A 27,545-nucleotide genomic window follows, 5' to 3' on the forward strand; every position below is an offset into this window, starting at 1 on the left:
AGACCAACATCTGTTCTGGAATTAATGGTCCGGTCCCCTCCACGGAAGCTCAAAGTATGGAACTTGGGGGTTGAAAATGAACAGAACTACTGGAGAGAGAATTCGCCTAATGGAAAAATAAATTCCTGTGGAGGCTGATAGCTCAGTACATCAGGCACAAATGTTACCAGTGGATCAGAACTGAAGCAAATGTGGCTGCATATTACCCAGGGTTTAGAACATTTATAAATCATTGGCAGCTTGGCATGTTGTGGAGTGGTAGCTTGCTGCCTCTATCTTCAGCTGATCATTTTTACTAGGAAAAGTAGCTGAGTTTAGGTCAGACTTAGCTAACACATGCCAGCTGACCCTAAATTCAATCTTTTGCCTAATGTAGATGCAGGGTAAAACCATATAGCTTTATTTAACTGGTTGAGTTGTAGCTCAATTGAGGAGCAGCCCTGAACTGAACATCAGACAGTATTTAAAATATCAACCCCCGTCTTCTGATTAGCCCTTCAGATATCCTGTATTATGTGATACTTGCTTTTGGCAAAAAGAGAGTGCTAGCAAAAAGTCGAGCCCCAATAATGCTAAACAGATGAGAGTGTGCTAAAGGATTGTGAAGCATATCTGTGAAATAACAGGAAGAGACAAACAAAAGTAGCCAAGATTCCAGTTTCAACTAGCAAGGTATTATATATACACTTCTCTAGTATGTGATTAATGTGTTTTTCCCACCCCTTGCTCTTTTTGGTGGAAATGTATCTTAATAAAGAAAGGCTAAGGGAGCCTGATACAAAAGGTCATTTACTACTATTTGTAAACGTAAAATCATATGACCACCTTGGCTTGGCCTCCAAGATATGTTTAACGGGAGGACAGATCAGCTGACGGACAAAGTTCTTGTATAACAAAGGGAGATCATCAATCATTGTTTCATTCACTCGTTTTTTTCCTCTACTGGTAGAACTAGGTCAGCATGAAATCTAATCTACCTATCACAAGGCCAATGGAAAAGGCAACATGGAGGGGCCTCACTCTTCTCATTTATGCCCTGAGGCAGGGTTACAGAAGACAAGGTGAAATTGTTGAAGTATACCCTCTAGTTACCCAGAGGTCACATTCCAGGTAGTCACGTGATGCGCCCCGCCTCCTTCTCCTCCCCCTCCCCTTCACATGGCATTTCCCTCTCATGAGTGGGAGATGGGAACTGCAGTCTTTGCCCTACCAGCATATAATGGGATGGCTCCATCGATTCGTGACCCTGATCAGAAAGAGGTCAACTTCTTGTATTAATGTGTCAAATATAGCTCTGACATTCAAGATAAATGTCCAGGTTTACAAGTCATGATCCTGATGCAGAGAGAGCGCAGTGTGCCTCAGGCAAAGGGGTGGAAAATACAGAAGTTAAACCAAGCAAAACCTCTCCACAACATAGGATGCGTGTCAGACATTTCAGCTGGTCAAAGCAATCTGCCTTCATGCTGTATCAGTTGCCAGTAGAATCAGGTAGTACACTGGTGGGCAACCTGTGGCCTGCAGGGACGTGCTGGTCACTGCTTCCCACAGATCCCATTGGCCGGGAACGGCGAACCATGGCCACTGGGAGCTACGGGCGGCCGTGCCTGCGGACGGTCAATGTAAACACTGTCTTGCGGCCCAATGGGCCACAGGTTGCCCACCACTGAGGTAGTACCTGCCCAACATCAGGTTTCCCAGTCCCTCAGGCTGCCTCCAGAAGTCTGTCAGGACTTTGATCATTGTTGCTTCAGCTATTATAGGCACTGCACCTGTGAAAGTGACATTGAATAGAACATAGGCAGTGTAGAGAAATGGGCTCTGCCCAGGCAGGCAACAAAGAAGATTGGTCTTGAGTGTCGAAGCCCCCTCAAGTGTCCAGATCAGGGGTCGGCACATCCCTCGCCCGCCCTGCTTCTCGCCACCCCCATTGGCCCGGGACAGCGAACCGCGGCCAGTGGGGGCCGTGATCGGCCGAACCTGCTGCATCAGCAGGTAAATAAACTGGCCCGGCCCGCCAGGGTGCTTACCCTGGCGAGCCGCGTGCCAAACGTTGCCGACCCCTGGTCCAGATTCCCTTATAGTTGGGGATGGTGGGATGTACTGCCCCTTTAAGAAACAGTCTGGAACTTACTGCTGAAGCAAGCCTGGGTACAGTCTAGAATTCCCACCCCTGTCCAGCCCTGTGGCTGGGCTATTTAAACAGGAGGAGTAAATTGGTCAGGGGCTAGAGGGCACATGCAGGCTGTGGTTTCATTCAGGCTCTAGGGGACTAGCCTCACTGGGCCCAGAGACTTTGTTTGCTGATTCTAATTTTGGGAGTTCTGAACCAGGGCCCTGATGTAAGCTCCTTATGAACTTGGTTAAGACTACGCCTATGTTTAGACCTTCTTAGAGGAGACATACTTGTTTGGTTTAGCTTCCCGTTGCTTGGATACTTTACATAGGGGGTATATTGTTTTCCTGATTTTAATAAAGTTAATTAATTTCATGGCATCTTTCCCTTCCCACTCAATGGCAGAAAGAAAACATGTGGTAAGGCTTAATTGATAGGGAACTCCCCAGTTTTCAATTGCCTGTTGCAGGCAGGTATCATCAGGTCTGGACATGCGGATGAGAGTGTACATAAAGCATTCCCACAATACGGGGGACAAATCAATTTCTGGGAACTGATGTTGTTGTTATTATTATGATGAAATAATAATTTGTTTTATTTGGCAGCTTAGGAAGTACTTCACTTGTCTTTACTGTCACTGTTCAGCCTGTTCCTGTTTGAAATTGATCTATGCTAATAAATATTGTTGTGTATGGGCCTGATCCAAAGCTCACTGAAATCACCTCCACTGGCTTAAAAGGTTTTGGATCAGGCCCTAGATATCTTGGTAGCCCTTCTTTTTCCAGGGAGACAAGCTGTGATTCCTAATGTGCAGCTTGGGTGGAAAAAGTAAATCAGGGGATCAGTCTGAGTAATCTGTACCTGCCATTACCACAGGTGCAGACTCCACTTCAGTAATGGTGCATGCAGATTATACACATGCATTCTTTTAACAAATGTCTGACAATGTAGGTTTGAAATTCCAACAGAGAGACTGATAGAGAGCAAAATGCTTGGCAAGCAGCCACTGAATAAGTGGCAGTTCAATACTCAGCCCTGTTACTAGGGAAGGGCAAACAGATTCAAAAGAGAAGAGACCTGAATCTTTGCACAGAAATCCAGATGAAACCAAAAAGAAACTTTTATGAAGTTAGTAAGAAATGTTAACTCTTTCTCATTCCTTTTCATTCTTCTCCGCTGTGTATTTCCAGATTCCATCTGAGGCACATAGGCTGGACATGCTGAAATACTACAACCAGCTGAGTCTGCAAAGCTAGACTGAACATTTCACAAGAAAGGTAATGTGACCATATTTTCAAAGTAAAACCCTGGCACATTTCCGTGGCAATATTTTAAAGTGAAATAGTCAAACAGACAAAAGGACGTTGCTGGGTGGGGAAAGGTCAGAAAATCTCTGTCTGGAGCAACAGAGCAGATCAAAGAAAGTCTGAGCTCTACCTCTTGCTTTGCTTCTATGATTCAGGTAGCTGTAAAGTGGAGAGTAGCAAGGGACAGTGTGACAATCATGTGCCCATCCCTTTCCTGTCTCATTCTGCCCACTAGAAGCGGTCAGAGTTGGGCTTTGCACTAACTAAAGGGGGCATCAGCTCATCAGACTTGTACTGCAGTCTTGTTACCTGGCACATTATGAAAAGCTTTGACGTTGGGCAATGGTTGCCATGAAACTCCTTTGCTATGGGATAAGAGTGAAATGGGTGCACAAGACACTGTATGTGTCTAGCAATATCGCTTGAACACACTTTGTAGTTTTAAAAATTTCAGTGTTTTGACTGGTGACATGGAAAAATTGGGACATTTCAGGTGTCTTGAAAGAAATTAGGGATGCTAGGACATGATATAGAAATGAAATGATATGGAAATCTGGACTGAGATGGTAAAATGGAGATATACGGTCTTTAGAGAATGAGGTTTTTATGGACTCTTTAGTCCCTCCTGCTTCTGATAGAACCATGAATACAGCCAGAGCTGCTTTTCCATTGGTATTTTGTCACTTTCTCTTCCACTCTCTATCAGAGCCTGAAGTTCAGGTGAAAATAATAATAATAATTAATTAATAAAACCTCTCTAAAGAGCTGGACAAACTGTTCTGCACCTTTTCTGATCATTCTTACTCTTCCTGAATCAACTTGCCCATCCCTACTTAAGATCTTTAAAGCTGAGAACACCAGTAATAAATAATATTAATATAATATTACCTTTTTAGAGAGAGATGGTCCAGTGATTAGTGCACTAGCCTGAGACTTGGAAGACCTGGGTCCAATTCTTTGTGTGACTTTGGGCAAGTCACTTAGTTTCTCTGTACCTCAGTTCCCCGTCTGTAAAATGGGGATAATGGTACCACCCCACCTCACAGCAGTGTTGTGAAGGTAAATACATTAGAGATTGTAAGGTGCCATCTAAGTACCTTACATATTTTTCACCTTTTTAAAGCACTTTTTATCAGTGGATTTCGAAGCACTTTACAAACATTAGGGCCTGAATCTGTGAGGTGCTGAGCTCCAGACCAACCCACTCCCATTGGGTATGTCTACACTGCAGCTGGGAGGCGTGACTCTTGGTGAAGGTAGGCAGAATTGTGCTATCTAGGCTTGAGCTAGGGTACCAAAAATAGCAGTGTGGATGTTGCAGCAAGGGTGGTGGCTCAGGCTAGCCACCTGAACTCAGACCCATGGGGTTGGGCCAGCTTGGACTTGGGTGGCTAGCCCAAGCTACTGCCTGTGCTGCTGTGGCCACACAGCTATTTTTATTGGGCTAGCTCAAGCAGAACTAGCACAAGATTGTTTACCCATGCTGGGAATTGTACCTGCCAGCAGCAATGTAGACATACCCAGTGATGTGTGTGTGCTCAGTACCTTTGAAGCTCAGGGCACTTATATTTATGAGCCTAAATATGGATTTGGGTGCCTATGGGCTTGATTCTGTAACAAAGAAGTTTAATAGGAAATTGGCCATTTGGGTTTATTGGGAACTGGATTGGGCCATATTTCAGATAGCCAAGTTTGAAAATTTTAGCATAAAAGGTTACTGAGCAAGTGGGTGGCAAAAGGAATGAAACCCTGGAATCCTGGTTTCCAGTCCCTTTCCCTGACTGCTAGATTAAACTTCTTATTGTAGAGAAGTAGCTCACTTTAGGAAGCATGTATTGTAGACACATGTGTATCATCATGTACTTAATCCTAAAGCTGTATCTCTTCTCACTTTTAGACCTGGTTTACACTGGGGCGGGGATCAATCTAAGTTACGCAACTTCAGCTCCCCCGTTGACTCCGCCTGCGCCTCTCGCTGTGGCGGAGTACAGGAGTCGACGGGAGAGCGCTCGGGGGTCGAGCTATCATGTCTAGACTACACGTGATAAATCGACCCCCTCTGGATCGATCGCTGCCCGCTGATCCGGCGGGTAGTATAGACATACCCACAGTGTGCTCCTGCAGCAGTATGTTCTGCTTGGTGTTCCTTACCTAATGTAATACTAGCTCCAGCCTCCCGGATAGAAGGGTAAATCTGCAGGCTATTTAATATGGTACTGCGATGCATCTGGCCATTTCCTGCAATATCTTTGTGAGAGCTTATTGTATTAAGTTTATGCGTCATTGTGGGCCAGGGATTGTATACAATTCCATGCGGGAGGGTGACCACAGCGCCTCCAGGAACTAAGAACAGCAGTGGGTGATTTAAGCAAATTCACTCAGGTTGGAACACCTCCAGGGAAGTACTACCACCTCGAGAGTATATATACTAGTTCAAACAGATTCTCCAGAAATCAACAGATAAAGGACTTTTAGATAAATAGCCCGAGTTTAAACTGACTTACGGCCTTCTTTCTGACCCAGCAGACAGACAGGACCTTCTGTCCAAAGGGGGCCCCAGTCCTTCCTGGGAAGGGTTGGAAGGACTTTAGCCTACTGAGTCTCCATGAGACTAATGGGTGGCCTCTGGTAAGCTTTTAGCACATGTAGTTTCTTTTATTATTATGTATAATATTATTATAATATTCTATTATTATGTTTGTTTTCTCTGAAATGCTTTTACCTTAAGAATAAATGGGCTTACTTATGTAAAGTACTGTGTGGTAATTCATAACTGCTGGCAATTGTGTTATTCATAACCTTTGAAGAGTAAGCAAAGTGCACTGTTTAGGCAGCCTGGCTTGCTAGGAATATCCCAGTGTAGGTGAGAAACTGTGCAGCCTGGAAAAACCTCTGGTCAGGAGGGAGAGAGATGCAGGTCTCTGCCCAAGAGGTAAGAGCTGAGGAGCCAGGGAGCTTACAGTGGGTGACCCTGAGGGACCACAGAGGGGGTAATACAGGTGCAGTTGCCCTGAACAGTGAAAGGTGCATTTTCTCCATGACAGTTGCAGCTACATCTCCATCACTTGGTGTTGATCTACGGAGAAAATTCACAGGGTTCTGCTCTCTCATTCTTCTCAAAGTGCATTTGTGGCATTGTTATATAATTGGGTACCTTAATTTTTAATAGTAATGGTAGAGCTATTTATGCAAGTGGAGACATTCTCACATGAAACCAAGAGGTTTAATTTAGGACATTTAGAGATTGGGAAAGTGCACACAGGAATTTACCACTATTTGCCCACTACTACACTGTAGTGTGGGCTTGCCTCCAGTGTAGGCTGTAGCTACTACAGGTCAACATGGTAACATACAGTTGAGTAAGTGTGACATTCTATCTAGCAGGGGATCGTGGTGCAAGGATACAATTAGGGCCAGATCCTATTTCCTTTGAAGATGGTGGAATCAGAGTTCAATCTCTAACCAGCCCCTTATTAACTGAGGAGCTAGGACTAGTAGTTCTCCAAAGGAGTCTGAATTACCTTGCATACAGTATGCTCAGTAATCAGACTTGCCCCATTTCTTATTTGTACGATAGAAACGTGCTGAAAAAACAAGGGGAGAAATGTGGGCATTCCTCCTTAGACTAGCTGCTGCTCATACTCTTGCAGAAATGGGGTAAACTACTGTATTTCAAAAACGCATCTCCAGTTTGGCTTGTAGGTAACTATGGCTGTGACCATTGAACAGGGAAAGCTAAGGCTCAACATAGGTTGAAATAATTTATGATGTCAGGCCATTGGCATCTGCTCTGCATATTATTGTGTAGGACAATAAATGGGCTGTTCAGCAGCTGGGGATGGGAGGGTAGGGAACTGCAGCAAACCGTCTTCCAACGGATCTAGCAGAGGAAATGGTGGTATTTTGGCATATTGGTTGCAATTTGCTTCATCCCATATTAACTTGCATCAAATCCATCTCTCTCATACTCATACACAATTATACTCTTACACATAGCTACAATCACACGTGCATACGGAGGGAGATTTTTCTACAAGGCTGTGATCAGAGAAAGTGGTCAGCAAGTTTAAGTATCTAGATAGACATAGACTAGAGTACTGCTGCAAGAGTGTCAACAGAGAGTTGGCAAACTTGGATGTTAGCAAACAAGGTTGGCAGGAAAGGTCTGAAGGCGATTTGCACATTACACCATCAACCTTCATGATATGTTATCATAAAACTTAACTTTGTTTGGTCTGACATGGCTCTAAAATTGGGGATGATGTAAGAAACTATGAAACCCATCCTACTGTGACACAGGAGCATGGTCAGAACTAGATGACCCAAGAACTCTTTCCCAATGCTGCTGTTGTATTTTTCAATTGGGTTTTTATTAGCCATTAAGACACAGGTCCGTTTTGATCTCTGTTTCAATAAGGATGTGTTATGTCTCTATTATAGGAACAGACAATATACTGGGAGCTTGCAGCTTGTATTTTTCTTGTAAGAGATGAATTGGTTACATCTTGTCTGTATGGTATTGCTAGGCAAATTCCATGAAGAAGGCCACTGATGGGCCATATGATGGTCCAGAGTTCTCTTAAAGCAACACGGGCTTGGTTCTGTGAACTGTATGTGCAAATACATATGTAAAAATTATCACCAACACTTCAGATGCAAAGCTGGCCAGTTGTGTGGGCAGTTTACCAACTTACCTATGTAAGGGTTTGCAGTTGGGCAAGCAGTTTAGAAAATCAGTCCAACAATATAGCAATTCCTTAACCTGACATAGCTATTACACTTGATACAATATCTAGGAATCCGTGAAAATGAATCTCAAGGTTTAAGGTCTTGCCTGTCCTGAGATGGGCCCTGAGGTTAGCACCGCCATTGAATGTTATATGGGCTGTCCTACCACTCCGTGTTCTAGTGTCACATACTTTTCAATATGCAGACTAATAAATGGAAGAAGTTGGTATTACCAAAAATACCAGGAGTTAAAAACTTGGTAGGGACTCAAATCCCATGCAAAGGTTCTTTATTTGAGAAATAAATAAATTTTAAAAAGCCTCCTTCAGTCCAATGCTACAGCCCTGAAATGTAAAGACTTATCTACACTTTAACTTTAATTTGAATTAGGGTAGGGCATGAATTTAAAGAGCAATAAGTATTCTGGAATAACTCCATGTGTAGACAAGCCATAACTGTATTACACTGATTGGGTAATCCACACAAAGAATAAAAAGAGCAGCACTTCTCAGATGGGGTGGCTGATGCAATTGATTTAATTTTTAAAGTACCTTCCATTTTTATCATTTTCAGTTATCTACCTATTATCATTCAGCTTCTACTGCCTATGTTACATAACTTATAAAAGTGCTGTAATTCAGTGAGGTGAAATTTTTGTTCCAGACATATTCAGTAGCACAAAATAGCTGGAGGAAAGGAAGGCAGACATTAAAGAGAGAATAAAAAATCCTTTAGAATATTTGTACTCCTGGAAAAAATCCACCCTAATTTCATGCTTTGCTTTTTAACCAATGCTATTAACTGAATATGTATTTTTTCCCACAATTTATGCAACAATATTTCTCTCCTGACTATCTTGGAGCTTCTTTCTATTCCTGGCTTTTGAAGATTTTTTTAAATGTGTCTTATTACAGATGCTTTTTTTAAACTAAAGGCCTTTTTAGGAATGCAGGAAAATATTTGTTTTGAAGTTCTGCTCTCATCTTCACTGCTTACCTTGGCCATAGCTGCCCACTTAATCAAATTCACTAGGCTGTAGGACATTGGATTTTTCTTCTGCAGTCCTGCTTGGTAGGTTGGAAATCAGGTCCTCTCCAGTTCCCCCTTTCGTTATCCTCATCCAAAGGTGACTAGAGGTGATGTGGTTTTAGCTCAGGTTTAATTACAGCAGGGGTCAGCCACCTTTCAGAAGTGGTGTGCCGAGTCTTCATTTATTCACTCTAATTTAAGGTTTTGCGTGCCAGTCATACATTTTAACGTTTTTAGAAGGTCTCTTTCTATAAGTCTATAATATATAACTAAACTATTGTTGTATGTAAAGTAAATAAGGTTTTTAAAATTCTTAAGAAGCTTCATTTAAAATTAAATTAAAATGCAGAGCCCCCCAAACCGGTAGCCAGGACCTGGGCAGTGTGAGTGCCACTGAAAATCAGCTCGCGTGCCACTTTTTGCACGCATGCCATAGGTTGCCTACCCCTGAAATACAGCATGCCAATCCTCTCTAGGACCAAAAAAGGTTAAGACAGAGTCAGGCTTAACTATGTCAGTGACCAACTGATCAGTATCTAGAGATACGGAGTGGCACACAAAAATTTGGTTTGTGTGAAAGAGGGTTTTTTCTTTTACTAATTGTAGGGATGCATTGTCCAGGCCAGCACCTGGAAGACATTAAAGGTAAACATGATTGTCACAAACATTGAGGTATTGAAATGTTTTCTTTTATGGAACAGCTGCATTTTAAAAGAGGGGGAGAAAAGCTGTCTCATATGTGAGGGTATGAAGGTGACACTTTAGTTATCCATAAAGAATGATAATGTGAAAGCATTTCAGAATTCTTGCTAGCTGGGTGGTTATAAAGCTTCATGTAATGATCGTTTCCAATAAAAGGAGATATGTCTCATGTTTGGAGTGAAACTCTGCCATTCATGACTCCAAAGTGCTTGCCTCAGACATCCACATTCTCACGCTCTGTCCTTTGCTGTCTTCCATAGTTGCCTGATTGCTGGATCTCCTGTATTTATTTCACAGTGGTCCTCACAGTCCCAGTCTGGATCCAGGGCCGGCGCTTCCATTTAGGCGACCTAGGTGGTTGCCTAGGGCACCAGGATTTGGGGAGGCGGCATTTTGCCGCCCTTGGCGGCAATTCGGCGGCGGGGGGTCCTTCCGCGCTCCGGGTCTTCGGCGGCAATTCTGTGGCGGGTCCTTCACTCGCTCCGGGACCCGCCGCCGAAGTGCCCCGAAGACCGGGAGCGCGGAAGGACCCCCCGCCGCAGAATTGCCGATGACGACCGGGAGCGCGGAAGGACCCCTGCCTAGGGCGCCAAAAACCCTGGCGCCGCTCCTGTCTGGATCATGGCCATAATGTTTTAGGTACAGTACAAGTACCAAAGAAGACACAGCCCCTGCTCCAAAGTGCCCACTATACTGTCCTTCCTACTCTAGAATAGCTTCTATAGTCCTTCAAAAACACTTCTGCATGTGCCCTTGATTTTTGACATCTCACCTTTGATTTTTCACATAGCTTTCTAGGGTTATCAACGCATCCACCCCTTTCACTTTCTACTGGAGAATGGCATTCCCTGTCCCCAGGGGGTGAAAGGGATCTCTTCTGGTGGTGGTGGGTTTTTTGGGCTGGAGAATGGCAGAACAATATCACTCTGCTGAAGCTTAAAACCAAACTTTTCACACGTAGGTGCCCAAAGTTAGGCACCTACTTCTATGTTTTGACACTTAAATAAGGCACCTGATCTTCAGAGGTGTTGAGTGTCCTCTGCTTCCAGAGCTGTGGGTGCTCAGCACCTCCAAAAATCAGGATCCTTACTTAGGATCTAACACACATATTAGGTACCTAACTCTGGGCACCCAAGTTTGAAAATCTTCACCCAAGAGATAGCCTGGGTTAGGAATTTACTCCTAGCACACCGTTGACTGAGAGTTGAACCAACATGCAGTTGTAAAAAGCTGCTAATGTTTCATTAAACTTACAGCATTTTACTCCTGCCTAACCATTTGCCTGGGGCTGCATACATTTATTGATAGACTTGGCTTGACGTTTGGGGAGGGGAGGGGGGAGGTGGAGTCCCTCCTGGTTCCATTGGGAAGGGAAATGATCTCCTCCATTATTACTATTTGTGTTAAAAAGGTGTAACTGTTGCATGAGAAGAAATAACATTGCTCAGCTGATCAAATGATTCATAACGAATATTTTATCCGGTTGAGCTTCTTTTTCTGCTCACTAAATATCTGTATGCAGATAGTGATTGTCTCAAATATATATGTTCCTAATTACTCAGTGAATTTGTTTAACTCTCTGAATTTCATCAAATTTTGATGTGAGTTGTATTGGTTAATGGGGATTTGGTAGTTAAGTCACATGTTACTGTTTCTCTCCCCTCGTGGGATGAGTGTAAGCATTCCCAAAGTGAATGCAAATGTACAATCTGCTTTTCGTGAACATGTGTTAGTATAATCCGATTCCCTCCTATGTTCATAGCAAATGAACAGAAGAAGTCTGAGCACGAGCAAAACTAATCCATCTAAAAATTCCAATAACATTCACATTAATTTTATTCATTCTCCACTCAACACTCCAGTACTTCTATGTGGGTGTTTGGCCCATGTAATACATTCAGTTTACATTCCTTTAACAATACTCAACATGTGCAGAGCACCTTACACAAGCCCCCATGAAATTCCTAAGCCCCCATGGAAGCAGCTACGTATCATAACCCATCCCACTTTAGTTTGTCACTATGGGTATGACTACACTTCAAGCTGGAGGTGTCAGTTCCAGCCTGAGGACACACACCCACGTTGGCTTTGATCGAGCTAATGTGGAGAACAGCAGTAATAGCGGGAGAGGCTAGCCACCCTGAGTACATACCCATCTGAGATACTAGGCATGTACGTAGGGGTGGCTAGCCCCTCCTACCCCGGCAGCTACATTCCACATCATCTCGATCAGAGCTAATGTGGTTATGTTGCCTCAAGCAGGAATTTACACCTCCGTCCTGAAGTATAGACATATCCTAAGGAGAGAAGGTCATGTGATTGGGGGGCAGATTAAGAGAAAAGTATGTTTGCTTCTGAAGTTCATGCCGAGACCCTATTCTCATCCTCACCCCCTCATTTATTTTTTTTTGTCTTCTCTGATAATCCAGCTTGTGACAGAGAAAATGTGGCTTCCTCAGACTGGTAGTTTAATGGTAGCTCTTAAAAAAAAATCGTCCTAATTAAGGAGTCGTCCCCATGATTTGTGGGTTTGTATACTGGAAAGCAAGCCAAGTCTGCCTGATTTCACTTCTGTAAAAGAATGTAATTCTAGTTCCTTGCCAGTTTATACCATTCCCCATGCTGGGCAATAGATAATTTCTCATGGTCCCAAAGCTTTCAACAATACCCCATTATGTTTCATGACTCATAAATGGGCTGGTGCCCACGGAAAGCCATGTGTCTCCAAACAGGCAGTACAGCTCCCTGCAGTATGTTTGAACTGATTTCATAGCCTTCAGACCTAGCATGGTTTATTATTCTAATGACTCGCTCACTGTTCTCATTGTTGCTAAGAAAGTATTGCGTCAGTAGCGGAAATAAAATTAAAGGCCCTGATGCGTTTCAATGGGAAATTAAATGCACGATATACTGAGTTTCAAATGTATGCAGGGGAAAACAACATCAAACAAAGGAGATAATTGAAGTTCAGATATAAAAGTTCCTTGAGATAAGCAACTCCTATAAACTACAGCAGCAGCTGATAGATAAGAGGATATCATCTGATCTTATAAGGCTGCAGTGCTTTTTGCGGGCTCACTTGTGTGCTTAATGCTCCATGGTAGTGGCTAGTGCATGTCCTTTCTGTGGGGTTAGAATAAACTATAAGCAAATAAAAAACAAAAATTATTTTATGATCTTGGGTCTTATACTGCAACCTTTATTCAAATGAGTTGAAGTCACTGAATCCAAACATTACTTACATTATTGTTGGTTTCTGGTAGTGCTTAGTCTGTTAAGCACTGTACAAATACATGAAGGCACTCTTGAGTAAAGGTTGCAAGATTACGGCCTCTTGTTTAGAGGCTGATCTTGCTTTCATTGAAGCCAGTGGCGAAACTCCCATTGATTTCAACTGGAATTTGACTGGGTCTTTTTGAGTCTGTTCTGTTACTTGATAGCATTACTTAATCCTATTTTGATTTGCTGGTTTCAGCCAGTAGGATCCCAGTAGTTATGTAATGTGGGAAATTGCTGCTGAAGAGGCTTTTATTCAGATTCAAAACCAGAAGAAACTCATTTTGGGGGGTGTTTGTGGCTGGTTGTGTCTTTTGGCGGGAAGGGACCCTGTCACACACGAAGATGATATACTTTAAAATGTCATTACCTGTGGTTGTTTGTTTTTTGTCATTGTACAAATAACTGGATTAATAAGAGTAATAAAATTTTTAAAATCCAGTGCACTTTTCCTGATGTGCTGTTTGCTTTTCTTTTTCATTTTTCTCTCAGTTTGGACAATGAAAATAGACTTCACCTTGAAATATGTATTAACTACTTATGCTAAACAATCTTGTATTTAGCTGTGACACTGAGTATGTGTGACAGCGTACCCCATAAGGCTTTATGGGGGGGTGTTTATAAATGTATGTATGACATAACTGAAATATGTTTTGTGCTGCCTGTGCCATGTAACATATCTCCATAAAGGTTATGGTCTACTATATCTATTCATCCTATTTGTACATATATATCATTTTCTACTTGAGGTTAAGAATATGGGCTGTATGCTTGCTTGATTTCTAAGTAAGCTTTGTGAGGCATTTGGTCAGCTTCTTTAGGCAGGAATTCGCCAGGTTAAGTACCTGATCAGGAAACACTTGGGGAACAATGCATCTTGGAATGCTCCAATCCACATGAGAAGTCTTCCTGGAGACATGCAAGATACCATGTGGACAATGGCGTCGGCCTGTAAAGACTGAGTCATGCAGGGGCATGTGACTTGCCCAGGTGACTCCAAAACTCCATCTTGGAGCTGGACTTTGCATAGGAGGGAGGAGGGGGGGTCTCCACCCACAAGAGAGAGTCTATTTAAACCTGTGGGAGACCCCCTCCATTTTGTCTTCAGCTGGCTAAAGAAGGAGCCTCTCCACCCCCCCAGGATACTTGAAGGAAACTGGAACAAAGGACAGTAACTACAGGGGTTGTGAGAGATTGCTGGACCCAGGCTAAAAGGAGATTAGCCTGTAAAAGGGAGCATTCTGGAACTGGTGAGGAACTTATCTGTATTTAGTTTGATTAGACATAGATTTGCGCATTTTATTTTATTTTACTTGGTGATTTACTTTGTTCTGTCTGTTACTACTTGGAACCACTTAAATCCTACTGTCTGTATTTAATAAAATCACTTTTTATTTAGCAGTTTACTCAGAGTATGTATTAATACCTGGGGGAGCAAACAACTGTGCATATCTCTCTATCAGTGTTATAGAGGGTGAACAATTTATGAGTTTGCCCTGCATAAGCTTTATACAGGGTAAAACGGATTTATCTGGGTTTAGACCCCATTGGGAGTTGGGCATCTGAGTGCTAAAGACAAGCACACTTCTGGGAGCTGTTTTCAGGTAAACTTGCAGCTTTGGGACAAGTGATTCAGACCCTGGGTCTGTGTCTGGAGCCAGACGGGAGTGTCTCGCTCAGCAAGACAGGGTGCTGGAGTCCTGAGCTGGCAGGGAAAACAGAAGCAGGGGTAGTCTTTGCACATTAGGTGGCAGCTCCCAAGGGGGTTTCTGTGATCCAACCCATCACAGTATGTTTCTCAGACCTGAAGAAGAGCACTGTATAAGCTTGAAAGCTTGTCTCTCTCATCAGCAGAAGTTGGTCCAGGAAAAGATATGATCTCACCCACCTTGTTGCTCTAATTTCACTCTGAGTTTCATATTCAGGTACTCATGTTCTAGCATATGGCTGCAAGGTTTGGGTTGCAAACACTGTAGTGTGAATACTTATTTGTTCTTGAAAAATAAAATTCAGAGGAAAAGTTTAAAAAATATCATGGAAACATTTCTGTTGGTCTTAGTTGTTTAACCTTTTTAAATTTTGGTACCAGATTTGAACCAAAAGTGCATAAAGTGGTTTAAAATACCTATTTTTTGTGCAATTGCTCTTACAAGTGTAATTTCCCATTTTCTAATAAAGTAAAGCCCCTTACATTAGTTTTATGGTTTAGTCAATTAACATCTATTGAATGTGTGTATTTAAGAGGGCTGAATAATTTGGTTTAGTGCAAGGAGATTGTTTTATCCATGTCGTTATTTTTCTGAAGGAGTCATGTTGGAAATGTGCTTTGGTTTCTTGAACAATCTTTGGGTGTTTATTCAGAAAACACCAGACTGCAGTCCTGGGAAGCTTGAAGAGGTACAGCATGTGTAGATCTGTTGTGATGCAGAATGATTAATTTGGTATCCTGCAGTTAATGATTACATGGAAACTATGTGCTCCAGCCCACCCCCAAAATATCCCAGTAACAGACAATATCAAACGTTGTGTTACCCAGAGTTGATGGGCAGCAGGTAATGTGCTGATCAGTCTGTATGTTTGTCACCATCAGCAGGTTTTGAAATTGATTCAGTGAAAATGGCTGAGGCTGCACAGAGCCAGGTCTACAGTCTGGCTCCTACCAGCTTGAAGACATTTAGAATTTTGGGGGAAACTTCCCCAGTGTCGACCAGGCCTCAGTGGCTGCAACCTAAAGAGGATATGAACCTTAATGAGAGAGCTGTGTAAGTTAATGGAAATTCTTCTTTAGTTCAAGTGGCTGAAGACAATGTTTTTGGAGCAGAAGGACTTGAATTAATTCCTGGATGCTGAGAGAGGTAACAGTAGCTGGCTCTGATAGGAAAGCTGTCTTTTACTATGCAAATTGCAGAGAGCCTTGTACAAAAGTAGGAGACCTCCTCCTTGCCAAAGATCCATCACAGAGGAAACTTCTGCCATTCCCCAGTGTCAGCAATTGGTTAGGGGCAGGATAAGCAGCCCAACAACTTATGAATTCAAGCAGGTGGAAGGGGAGTGCATTATTTCTGCTGCTGCTATGCAAAAGGGGAGCAGAAATACGATAAACCTGAACTTCTGCTGGAGATAGTGTTGGGTGAATGCTTTTGATCTGCTGCTAGAGCTGTAGCAGGTTACCCATTGCTTTGACCCCCAAAATGCACATGGCTGTTAAGTCTCCTTCTTTGAAAATTGTCCAAGTAAGTCCAGCTGTTGCACCAGGGAGATTTTGATAATTGGTCCTGTGCTCTAGTGTCTATCTGGCAGGCACAAACAAGGAGTGCTTCTTGGAAGGGGAGGAAAATTGAGTCTCCATGTCCATTCAGTCCTTAGCCACTCCAATTAGAAACAAGAAAGCCAGTCGTTAGGGTACTTCTGTGTGCTGTGGACGTCTATCCAGTGTATAGCAGACTGAGAATCTCCATCTTATTTCACCTCAGCCTTCAAAGAACCATCAAATGGCAACAACTTTTTGTCACTGAGGCCTGGTCTACACTAGGAGTTTATGTCGAATTTAGCGCCGTTACATCGAATTAACTCTGCACCCGTCCACACCACGAAGCTATTTAGTTCGACATAGAGGTCTCTTAAATTCGACTTCTGTACTCCTCCCCAACGAGGGGAGTAGCGCTAAATTCGACATGGCCATGTCGAATTAGGCTAGGTGTGGATGGAAATCGACGCTAATAGCTCCGGGAGCTATCCCACAGTGCACCACTCTGTTGACGCTCTGGACAGCAGTCCGAGCTCGGATGCTCTGACCAGCCATACAGGAAAAGCCCCGGGAAAATTTGAATTCCTTTTCCTGTCTGGGCAGTTTGAATCTCATTTCCTGTTTGGACATCGTGGCGAGCTCAGCAGCACTGGCAACGATGCAGAGCTCTCCAGCAGAGATGGCCGTGCAATCTCAGAATAGAAAGAGGGCCCCAGCATGGACTGATCGGGAAGTCTTGGATCTGATCGCTGTGTGGGGCGATGAGTCCGTGCTTTCCGAGCTGCGCTCCAAAAGACGGAATGCAAAGATCTACGAGAAGATCTCAAAAGCCATGGCAGAGAGAGGATACAGCCGGGATGCAACACAGTGCCGCGTGAAAATCAAGGAGCTGAGACAAGGCTACCAGAAGACCAAAGAGGCAAACGGACGCTCCGGATCCCAGCCCCAGACATCCCGTTTCTACGAGGCACTGCATTCCATCCTAGGTGCGGCCGCCACCACTACCCCACCACTGACCGTGGACTCTGAGGATGGGATATTGTCGATGGCCGGTTCCTCGGACATGTTAGCGGATGGGGAAGATGAGGAAGAAGATGAGGAGGACGAGGCAGTCGACAGCGCTTACAAGGCTGATTTCCCCGACAGCCAGGATCTCTTCATCACCCTTACAAAGATCCCCTACCAACCGTCCCCAGCCGTTAACCCGGACACGGAATCAGGGGAAGGATCAGTCAGTAAGTGTTTAAAACATCTAAACATTTATTTTTTACAGAACAGGAATATTAACAATATTAACAATGGGTTTTGCATGATTACTTTGCCCTAGGCGCTTAACGGTTCAGTCCCTGGCAGTGCAACTACTAAAAAAAAATCTAACAATGTCCGGTTTAGCATGATTGTTCTGCCCAAGCCGCTCTACTGTTTAGTCCCTGCCAGTGCAGCTACAGTAAAATCCTGTCTATATGTCCGGGGATAGAGCAGAAATCCTCCATGGACATCTCCACGAAGCTCTCCTGAAGGTAATTGGAAAGCCTTTGCATCAGGTTCCGGGGGAGAGCGGCCTTATTGGGTCCTCTGTAGTAGCAAACATTTCCGCGCCAGGAGACAAGCAAGTACTCCGGGATCATTGCCCTGCAGAGCATGGTGGCATACGGCCCTGGTCTTTGCAGGCTTTCCCGAAGCATCCTTTCTTTTTCCGTCTCTGAAATCCTCATCAGAGTGATGTCGCTCATGGTGACCTGCTTTGAATTAGGTAGGGGAATGTTAGTATTGGGACTGCTTGCCTGTTCCTTTACAGAACTGTAACCGGCAGTTTACAGCCACGCGGTGGAGGCAGGAGAGGGGCAGCATACAGGGATCTTTCCCTGGGACAGCCGCGAGGGGGTGGGACAGGGGCAGAGTTCATGCTTGCCGGATTGCTGGCAGCAGGGACTGGCATTGCTTTCAACGTGAAAGGAGGCCAGTGCTACTACTAAAGTTTTAAGCAGCCACAAGTCTACAGCTTACCATGTTGGCCTGCTACACAAATTCCGGTGTCCTGCCCCGCTTCTCTGATGTGCACTGCAAGACCCCAGGCACTGAATGCGAAGGCCGAAAATTCGACCTTGTCCTGAGTGCGCATGTGATAGGTGCGGTGCATGGTCTTGTTCACAGAGAAAGACTATGTTCTTTGTTCACAACTACATTTATCTTTCTGAGGAATTCACTCCCTTTTTCCCATTCCCACAGCTGCGACTGTCTCCCAACCCAGCCTGGCATCACACTCCCAGAGGCTAGCGCAGATTAGGCGTAGGAAGAAGAGGACACGGGAGGACATGTTCTCGGAACTTATGGGCTGCTCCCGAGCCCAGGCAGCCCAGCAGACCCAGTGGAGGGAGAACTTGTCCCAAATGCACCGATCACACATGGAACGGGAGGAGAGGTGGCGGCAGGAAGACCAGCAGGCGACTCAAACGCTGCTTGGACTAATGAGGGAGCAAACGGACACGCTCCGGCGCCTTGTGGATGTTCTGCAGGACCGGAGGCAGGAGGACAGAGCCCCGCTGCAGTCTATCTGTAACCGCCCTCCCCCGCCACCAAGTCCCATACCCCCCTCACCCAAAGTCCAAAGAAGGAGGGGCGGCAGAGTCCGTGAAAACTCTCACTCCACCTCTGCAGACTGCTCTACTACTAGAAGGCTCTCATTCCCCAAAATTTGACAAGTCCTTTCCTTCCCGCCTCACCCAAGCCCCCGTCCAAGTTTCACCCCCCAGTTTCATGTGTAGTTGCTAATAAAAAATACGTTTCTGTTAATTACTGTTTCCATCATGTTCTTTTAGAGGAGAGTCTGTCTGAAGGGGGGGAAGGGGGTTGGTAATTGGACAGGACAGTCACCTTTACCAGGGTACAGAGGCGGGGGCAGGTTCAGCAGCAGGGCACACACACATTGCAGTCACTAGTTACCCTGGTCAGTCTGGGAGGTGGTTTTCATGTTCTGTGCGTGGGGGGGGGGGGTTGCTCTGTGACTTTGTGGCGGGGGAGGGCAGTTACTGATCTTATGCAGCGGTCCTTATCCTGGATCACAGAGCCACGCAGCAGGGGATCTGTAACCGTCCTCCCCCTGCCACAAAGTCATATAGCCCCCCCACACACAGAGTCCCGAACAGGAGGGGTGGCAGGCTCCGTTGAAACCACCAGTCCACCACTGCGGAGCCTGTCATTCCTGGAGTTTAGAAGCGTCATTTGCATCACTACACTACACCCGCTCCCCACCACAGTCTGCGTCCCAGTTTCAACACTTTCCCACGAAAACAGTAATAAAGAAAACGGTGTTCATTAACAAAATTCAAGTGATTTTATTTTTAAACGTGGGTTGTAAGGGGGGGAACAGGGTATGTAACTGGAGAGGATACTGAACATTTAGTGGGTAAAGAAACGGGGGCAGGTTCAGCTTCTCTGTACACAAACTGAAAAGTCACAGGTTACCCTGCTCACTCAGGAACCTAGCTTTCAAAGCCTCCCGGATGCACAGCGCGTCCCGCTGGGCTCTTCTAATCGCCCGGCTGTCTGGCTGGGCGTAATCAGCAGCCAGGCTATTTGCCTCAACCTCCCACCCCGCCATAACGGTCTCCCCCTTGCTCTCACAGAGATTGTGGAGCACACAGCAAGCTGCAATAACAATGGGGATATTGGTTTCGCTGAGATCACAGCGAGTCAGTAAGCTTCTCCATCTCCCCTTGAGACGGCCAAAAGCACACTCCACCACCATTCTGCACTTGCTCAGCCGGTAGTTGAAGAGTTCTTTTTCAGTGTCCAGGGCGCCAGTATAGGGCTTCATGAGCCAGGGCATTAGCGGGTAGGCTGGGTCCCCGAGGATGACTATAGGCATCTCCATATCCCCAAGAGTTATTTTGTGGTCCGGGAAGTAAATACCTTCCTGCAGCCGTCTAAACAGACCTGAGTTCCTGAAAACACGAGCGTCATGAACCTTGCCCGGCCATCCGACGTTGATGTTTGTAAAACGTCCCCTATGGTCCACCAGTGCTTGCAGCACCATTGAAAAGTAGCCCTTTCGGTTGATGTACTGGCTGGCCTGGTGGTCCGGTCCCAGGATAGGGATGTGAGTTCCATCTATAGCCCCACCGCAGTTTGGGAATCCCATCTCGGCGAAGCCATCTATGATGACCTGCGCGTTTCCCAGGGTCACTACCTTTGAGAGCAGTACCTCAACGATTGCGTTGGATACTTGCATCACAACAACCCCCACGGTAGATTTGCCCACGCCAAAGTGGTTCGCGACTGACCGGTAGCTGCCTGGCGTTGCAAGCTTCCAGAGGGCTATGGCTACTCGCTTCTGGACAGTCAGGGCTGCTCGCATCCGGGTGTCATTGCGCTTCAGGGCAGGGGACAGCAACTCACAAAGTTCCATGAAAGTCCCCTTCCGCATGCGAAAGTTTCGCAGCCACTGTGATTCATCCCAGACCTGCAGCACTATGCGGTCCCACCAGTCCGTGCTTGTTTCCCGGGCCCAGAATCGCCGTTCCACAACATCAACATGACCCATTGCCACCATGATGTCCTCGGCGCTGGGTCCCGTGCTTTCTGACAGGTCTGTGCTACTCTCAGACTTCAGGTCCTCACCGCGGTGCCGAAGCCTCCTCGCCTGATTTCTCTGCATCTGCCTCTGGGAAAGGTGGATGATAAGCTGCGAGGTGTTGACAACGGCCACAACTGCAGCGATGGTCACAGCGGGCTCCATGCTCGCAGTGCTGTGGCGTCCGCGCTGTCACTGCCCAGAAAAGTGTGCGAACTGATTTCCCGCCGGCGCTTTCAGGGAGGGAGGGCGGTAGTGACGGACGGATGACGACAGTTACCCAAAAGCACCCTCGACACATTTTTTTACCCAGAAGGCATTGGCGGCTCGACCCAGAATTCCAATGGGCAGCGGGGACTGCGGGAACTGTGGGATAGCTGCCCACAGTGCACCGCTTCCTATGTCGACGCTTTCCCCGTTAGTGTGGACTCACAAAGTCGAATTACTGTCCTTAGTGTGGACACACACGTTCGACTTTGCAATATCGATTCCACATATTCGATTTAAGTAAAATCGAACTACTCTCGTAGTGTAGACATACCCTGAGATGGGTCAGATTTGATGATAGAATTATTTATTGGATAAATAAAATGAGTTAGAGCAGGGGTCGGCAATGTTCGGCACGCGGCTTTTTATTTACCTGCTGACGCGGCAGGTTCGGCCGATCGCGGCCCCCACTGGCCGCAGTTCGCCATCCCGGGCCATTGGGGGCGTCGAGAAGCGGCGCGGGCGAGCGATGTGCTGGCCGCGGCTTCTCGCCGCCCCCATTGGCCCGGGACGGCGAACCGCGGCCAGTGGGGGCCGCGATCGGCCGAACCTGCCGCGTCAGCAGGTAAATAAAACTGGCCCGGCCCGCCAAGGTGCTTACCCTGGCGAGCCGCGTGCCGAACGTTGCCGACCCCTGAGTTAGAGCCTAGTTATTATGGCGCAAGAGGTAGTAGAAATTACATAGATGGATAAAAACAACGAGGAGTCTGGTGGCACCTTAAAGACTAACAGATTTATTTGGGCATAAGGTTTCATGGGTTAAAAAAAACACTTCTTTGGGTGCATGGAGTGGGTTTTTTTACCCATGAAACCTTATGCCCAAATAAATCTGTTAGTCTTTAAGGTGCCACCAGACTCCTCATTGTTTTTGTGGATACAGACTAACACGGCTACCGCTCTGATAGATGGATAAGTAATCATCCAGATCCTCAACTACTGTAAATGATGGTTAGGCTGATTTCTACCAGCTGAGGATCTGACTGTTTGTACAGTATGCCAGTGTGATCTAATATAGGAGTGCTATGTATTGGTAATAGTAGAATACTCTTAATATTTAAACAGCACTGAAATCAGGGCAAATGTAGGCCAGATTTTCAGAAAATTTGGGATGCACAATTTGATGTGTAACTTATGTGCATAGTTACTGTAATTGCAAGTATAAGATAAGGGTATTGTATGTGCAAATGGCTAACCAGGTACTTTTCCATGCACGGTACTAGATGTTTGCATGTGATTAGTGATTGCATGTGCAGGCATGCACTTGAAACCCTAAATTGTCTGAAAGACAGGCTTGGTGAACTGCATTTAAAGAACAACAACATCATCTACAAATGCAATCAGCACATAAAATTGCTTTTTTTCCTTTTAGTTCTGCACTTCTTATAATCAGCTAGAGGGACCCAGGGTATGGTTTGTTTCAATATAGCTACGCTCACTTAATTCAAACTGTCATGGTTCACTGACCATGAACCAACTGTAAATTTGCACAAGGCCCCCTGACTTGCTCTAACTCGTACTGATGTGGCAATAACTACTTAGGAGTACAAATGTGTTCCTGGAAAACCATCAACACTAGAGCTGAGCGTCAGTTCAGTCAAAAATGCCTCTGGCTATAAAATAACGGAACACCTGCTGCACACTTAATTGTTTTAAACACAAAAATACCTTCCAGGAGTTCTGTTCTTTTTTTAAAACTGCAGTGCCCTCTGACTGTAAGGCCTGCCTTTCATACTTAGGGGACTTTGCTACGATAGCCTTACAAAACTGCCATGAGCATTTACCAGCTCCAGGTGCAACATCTACTCTCCCACCCTTGAGCATAATGACTGAATGTTATATTTACTCATCCATCAAAAAGCCACTTTTGGGGGGCATCTGGGTGAGTACAATTTTGCAAGGCTGTTTTATGGTATGGGTTGGAAGAGATTTTTTTTTTTATGTAGCTAAAACAAGTGGCACTGGCAAATTATTATTGCTACATATTTATATTGATCTGTAGTAACTCAAATCCTGCCAAATTAATTTGGTGATTGAGGTAGATGTGAAGTCTAAAGTGTGACAAAGGTGACATTTAATCCTTGCCTATACAAGGTTACTCTGAAAAGGTCTTTGTCTATACACAAAAGATGCATTAATTCAACTAAATCATTTTTAAAAATTGGCTTAGCTAAAGCAGTATAAACCCTAATATGGACTCTCATAAATCAGTTTGCACCTGACTCATATCAACTTAAGTCCAGTATCCACTGCTCTTTAACTGCTAGATACTTGTGTAGTCATGCTTCTATGCTTTCTGTGTAGCATAGTTCCATGATGACTGTGGGCCCTGCAGATATCATGAGAAACAGTCATTCATTCGCCGTGTCCACACAAGAAAATGTTCCTGTTGATAACAGTGGGTGGCACCCACTAGTGTAGCTGATCCAATGCAGTTGCACTGCAGGTGCAGACAGGTATTAATTGTGTTCTGTACTGTTGCAGAAACTGGGTACGGAATGCTGATCAGACAAGGCTAGAAGTTGTACTTGCTAGGGAGGGCGTGGACAATCTATGCTATCTCAGGCAGCGTTCCCAGGCTATTTCCCTGCAATATATTGCCCTGAGCTTCTGCACACCTGATGTTTCCCCTCTCCAGCCCTGGTCAGGAGGAAGTTGAAGAATATGATTGATTGCCAACCTGTCCTGCTCCCCCACACCAGAATTCACCTGGAAGAATCAGTGGCCTGATTCCACTCCCATTAAAGTTAGTGGGGGTCTTTGCATTGAGTTTTCCTGGGGGCTGGATCAAGCCCCTAATGAATACTGGCTCTGATTTGATTTCCTTGGCTGTGCCTCTGAGCAGCGTTCTATTTGGCTGGGATGGTTGTCTAGTGACAACACAGTGCACTTCAAGGTGTGAAACTTGAGTTTGGGATCCAAGCTCTGTCCTTTGCTCTCTAGGTTCAACAGGCGCCGCAAGTGCTGTGGAAAGCAGCATGCTTGATGCCTGGGGAAGGGGAAGATTGTTTCAAGCATGCCTCCCTGTCTGACTCAAAGGCAGCAATCAATAAAGGAACCACGTCCAGTCCTGCTCGACTAGAGCTAGCCCATGATCTGATGGGACCTTTGGTAGGAGTAAAGGAAATGTATCCCTGAAGAAAAAGAGAGCTCAATAGCTGTATTTTTGTTTAAAAGCATGGGGTCAGGTTTTCAGGCGGTGTAAACTGGCCTAGTTTTAAACAGCCAAGGAGCTGCCGCTTGTATGCAAACTCACCTTCAACTCTTCCCATTCTGCTGTTATTTCCCCATCTCTGATGGTCTTTTTTTTTTTTTAAAGATTGCATTAATCACGTCACAGGTAGCTTGTAATGTTTTACTGACATGTGGAATTAATTTTCATCTCTCTGAAGCCTGAAGGGGATGGTGGTAAAGGTCCTCCTCTTCTCCAGATTTAGGTGGCTCTCCTAGATCATCTTGGGGATCCACACCTTCTCCAGAAGAGGGGGTTTCAGGGAAGAAACAGTTCTTGACTGTTTTGAAAGTCCATTTGTACCAGGCACATCATCAGTCTGGCTTTTTGGTACATGTATTCAGAGACATTTGTAGATCTGTTTTAATAGTTTCAAGAAGACCTCAGTCAATCTAACCTGGTAGGTACTGACAAAAGCTGAACATATTGCTTCATTAACTGCTGCTCCCAGAAACTGGATGGTTCAGATGACAGGAAATGGAGAACAGTTTTTGTCTCAGGGGCACGGGTTTGAATTTGAACGTAGGGCAATAAAACTGTTTGGATTATATGAGATGAGTTTAGTGGGTTTCAATCCAGTTCTGAGGGATAAAAAGCCACCTTCACGTTTTCTCATGTGCATGTGTGGATTCTTCTTTCTCTCATTCTACACTGCTATTCCAGAAATTGATCAGGATTATAGTAATCACTAATAAAAAGAGCAAATAGATGTTTTCAGCAACTGGTAATGGGGTGGGAAGGAGGCAAATTCAGAATGTTTTTCTGGCCTTCTACTGTGGCATGGTATCTTCTGGCACACTGGGAAGGGGTGTGTGTGTGTGTGTGTGTGTGTGTGTGTGTGTTCTACTGTGGCATGGTATCTTCTGGCACACTGGGAAGGGTGTGTGTGTGTGTGTGTGTGTGTGTGTGTGTGTGTGTGTGTGTACATTTTTGCAGCCACCTCCATTGTGGTCAGGTTAGAAAATTTGGCCCAAGTGTCCAAGAAGACACAGTCTCCAAAAGGAGAGGTTAGCAGCTGCTCTAGTCCCACTACATGTAGAGCAAAAGCTACTGTGATCAGATGCCTATGCAAGCTCTTTTTCTGTTTAGCTCACAACAGTAGAGAGAACACAGCAGTAAGTGGGGTCAGATGGTAAGGCTGTGTGCTGCTGTCAGCCTGTCCGTAACAAGGCTCCAAGAAATTGTGAGTGACAAGCGTGAGCCCTTCCAGAGGCTCAGCTAAATATAGGACACTTTAAATAACCGCAGATCCACCCACTTTCTGATACCTATTCTATGATGCACCTTGTGGTGCAATGGGTGTATGTGGCTCTCACTACAGTCTTTCCCTTCTACTTTTCCCCTCCCTCCAAATGTTTCTCTTCGGGGATGTCACGTCTATCTTCATAGAGGTTTGTTCTATGATAATGTGACAATCAACCCTGGCTGAAGACAGTTTTCCAACCTCCCTGGATGCTGCTCTCTCTCCAGGCTGAGTGATGGCTATTACTTCTAGCATGCAGGGAAAGGGAGTATAGAGTCCCTGGTCTTCATTTTTTTAAAATTAGATCAGCCCAAGCCAGAATCCTGAATTCAAACCACTCAGCCACAAAGCTTTTTGAACCTTGGGCCTCGGCTATGAATATTGGATCCAATCTCAATAATGGGCCTGAACTGAAACTTCCAATCCAAATATCCACAAACTTTGGGAAAGTTCCTCATCAGAGCCAAATCCATATCCAAACTCTGCAAGTGGGGCCTATCTTCTACTGTGTGCAGCCATGCTTAGGCAGCTGCTTTGAATGCATGTTTGAGACTAACACTAAGTATATGCAGCCAATATTTATACTTTAGAGAACTGTGCTGTTCTCAGTGGTGGGAGAATGGACTAGTAGTTAACACATAGGAACTCAAAGTCTGGAGACTAAGGCTCTATTCCAAGCCCTGCCACTTATTAACTCTAACCTTTAACAAATCTTTTTGTCCCTTGGTGCCTCAGTTTCCCCATCTGTTAAAACAGGAATAAAACTAACTTGTTAAATCCGAACAAATACTCACTTACCTAACAGGGATGTTTTAAGTATGAATGTTTGCAAAGCTATTTAAGGTTCTCTGCTGAAAGGAATTATGCACATATTAAATGTTAAACTAGGGAGACCAGATGTCCCGATTTATAGGGACAGTCCAGACTTTTGGGTCTTTTTCTTATACAGGCTCCTATTACCCCCCACCCCAGTCCCAATTTGTCACACTTGCTGCCTGGTCACCCTATGTTAAACCATTTCAGGACATGGCTACTGTGATAAATATCTGACTAGAGAAGGTGGATCTCATGACTAACTGTTGAGGGCAGACCCTTAAAGAAAATAGTCATGTTGTACTTGTGTGGGATTTTATATTATATTTTAAGAGAGGCAGATCCCTTGGTATTAGATATGAACAATATGCCTGACTTTATTGCCCTACTGTCCAAACACAGACCTACCCAGTTTACTATTAAGGATTCTGAGTAATATATTCCAAAAGGCAATTTCCTAAATTAAGTACTACAATTCGTACTACCAGTCAGAAAATCTATGGACACATAGTACTACTTTATAAGTTATTTAATTGTTCAAAGAAGTGATTTGCAGAGGAAAATGGGCAATGAGATTAAAGATTGCTCCTCAAAACCAGACCCAAAGAGTCAATAAATATGGGCTTCAGTGTTAATGGTGAGAATATTTGACTCTTCTGGACTGATTGGCCCATATTCTCCTCCGCTGTTATAGTCAGCAGTAACAGAAACCCTGGGCTAAATGTTGCCTATAGTTACACCTATGCAACTTCACTGACTTCAGTGGGACTGTAACAGGGAGTAGAACTTGGCAGCATAACTCTGGTATCACCAAGCTGGAAAAAAAAAAGTCTAGCCAGTTGATTTTATTATGCTGTAGTTTTTTATTGAGAGACACAATTTAATAAATCTTTAATGGTCTGTTCAGAAAACTGCAAGCCAAGTCACACACTTGCTAGGTTGGGTGTGGGCAGAAATATTAGCAGAACAAAGTGACTGTCTACGTCGGCCAAGGAGACTTGTGCAATTGTACCTA

The sequence above is a fragment of the Emys orbicularis genome, chromosome 8 (assembly GCF_028017835.1).
Source record: "Emys orbicularis isolate rEmyOrb1 chromosome 8, rEmyOrb1.hap1, whole genome shotgun sequence".
Taxonomy (NCBI): Eukaryota; Metazoa; Chordata; order Testudines; family Emydidae; genus Emys; species Emys orbicularis.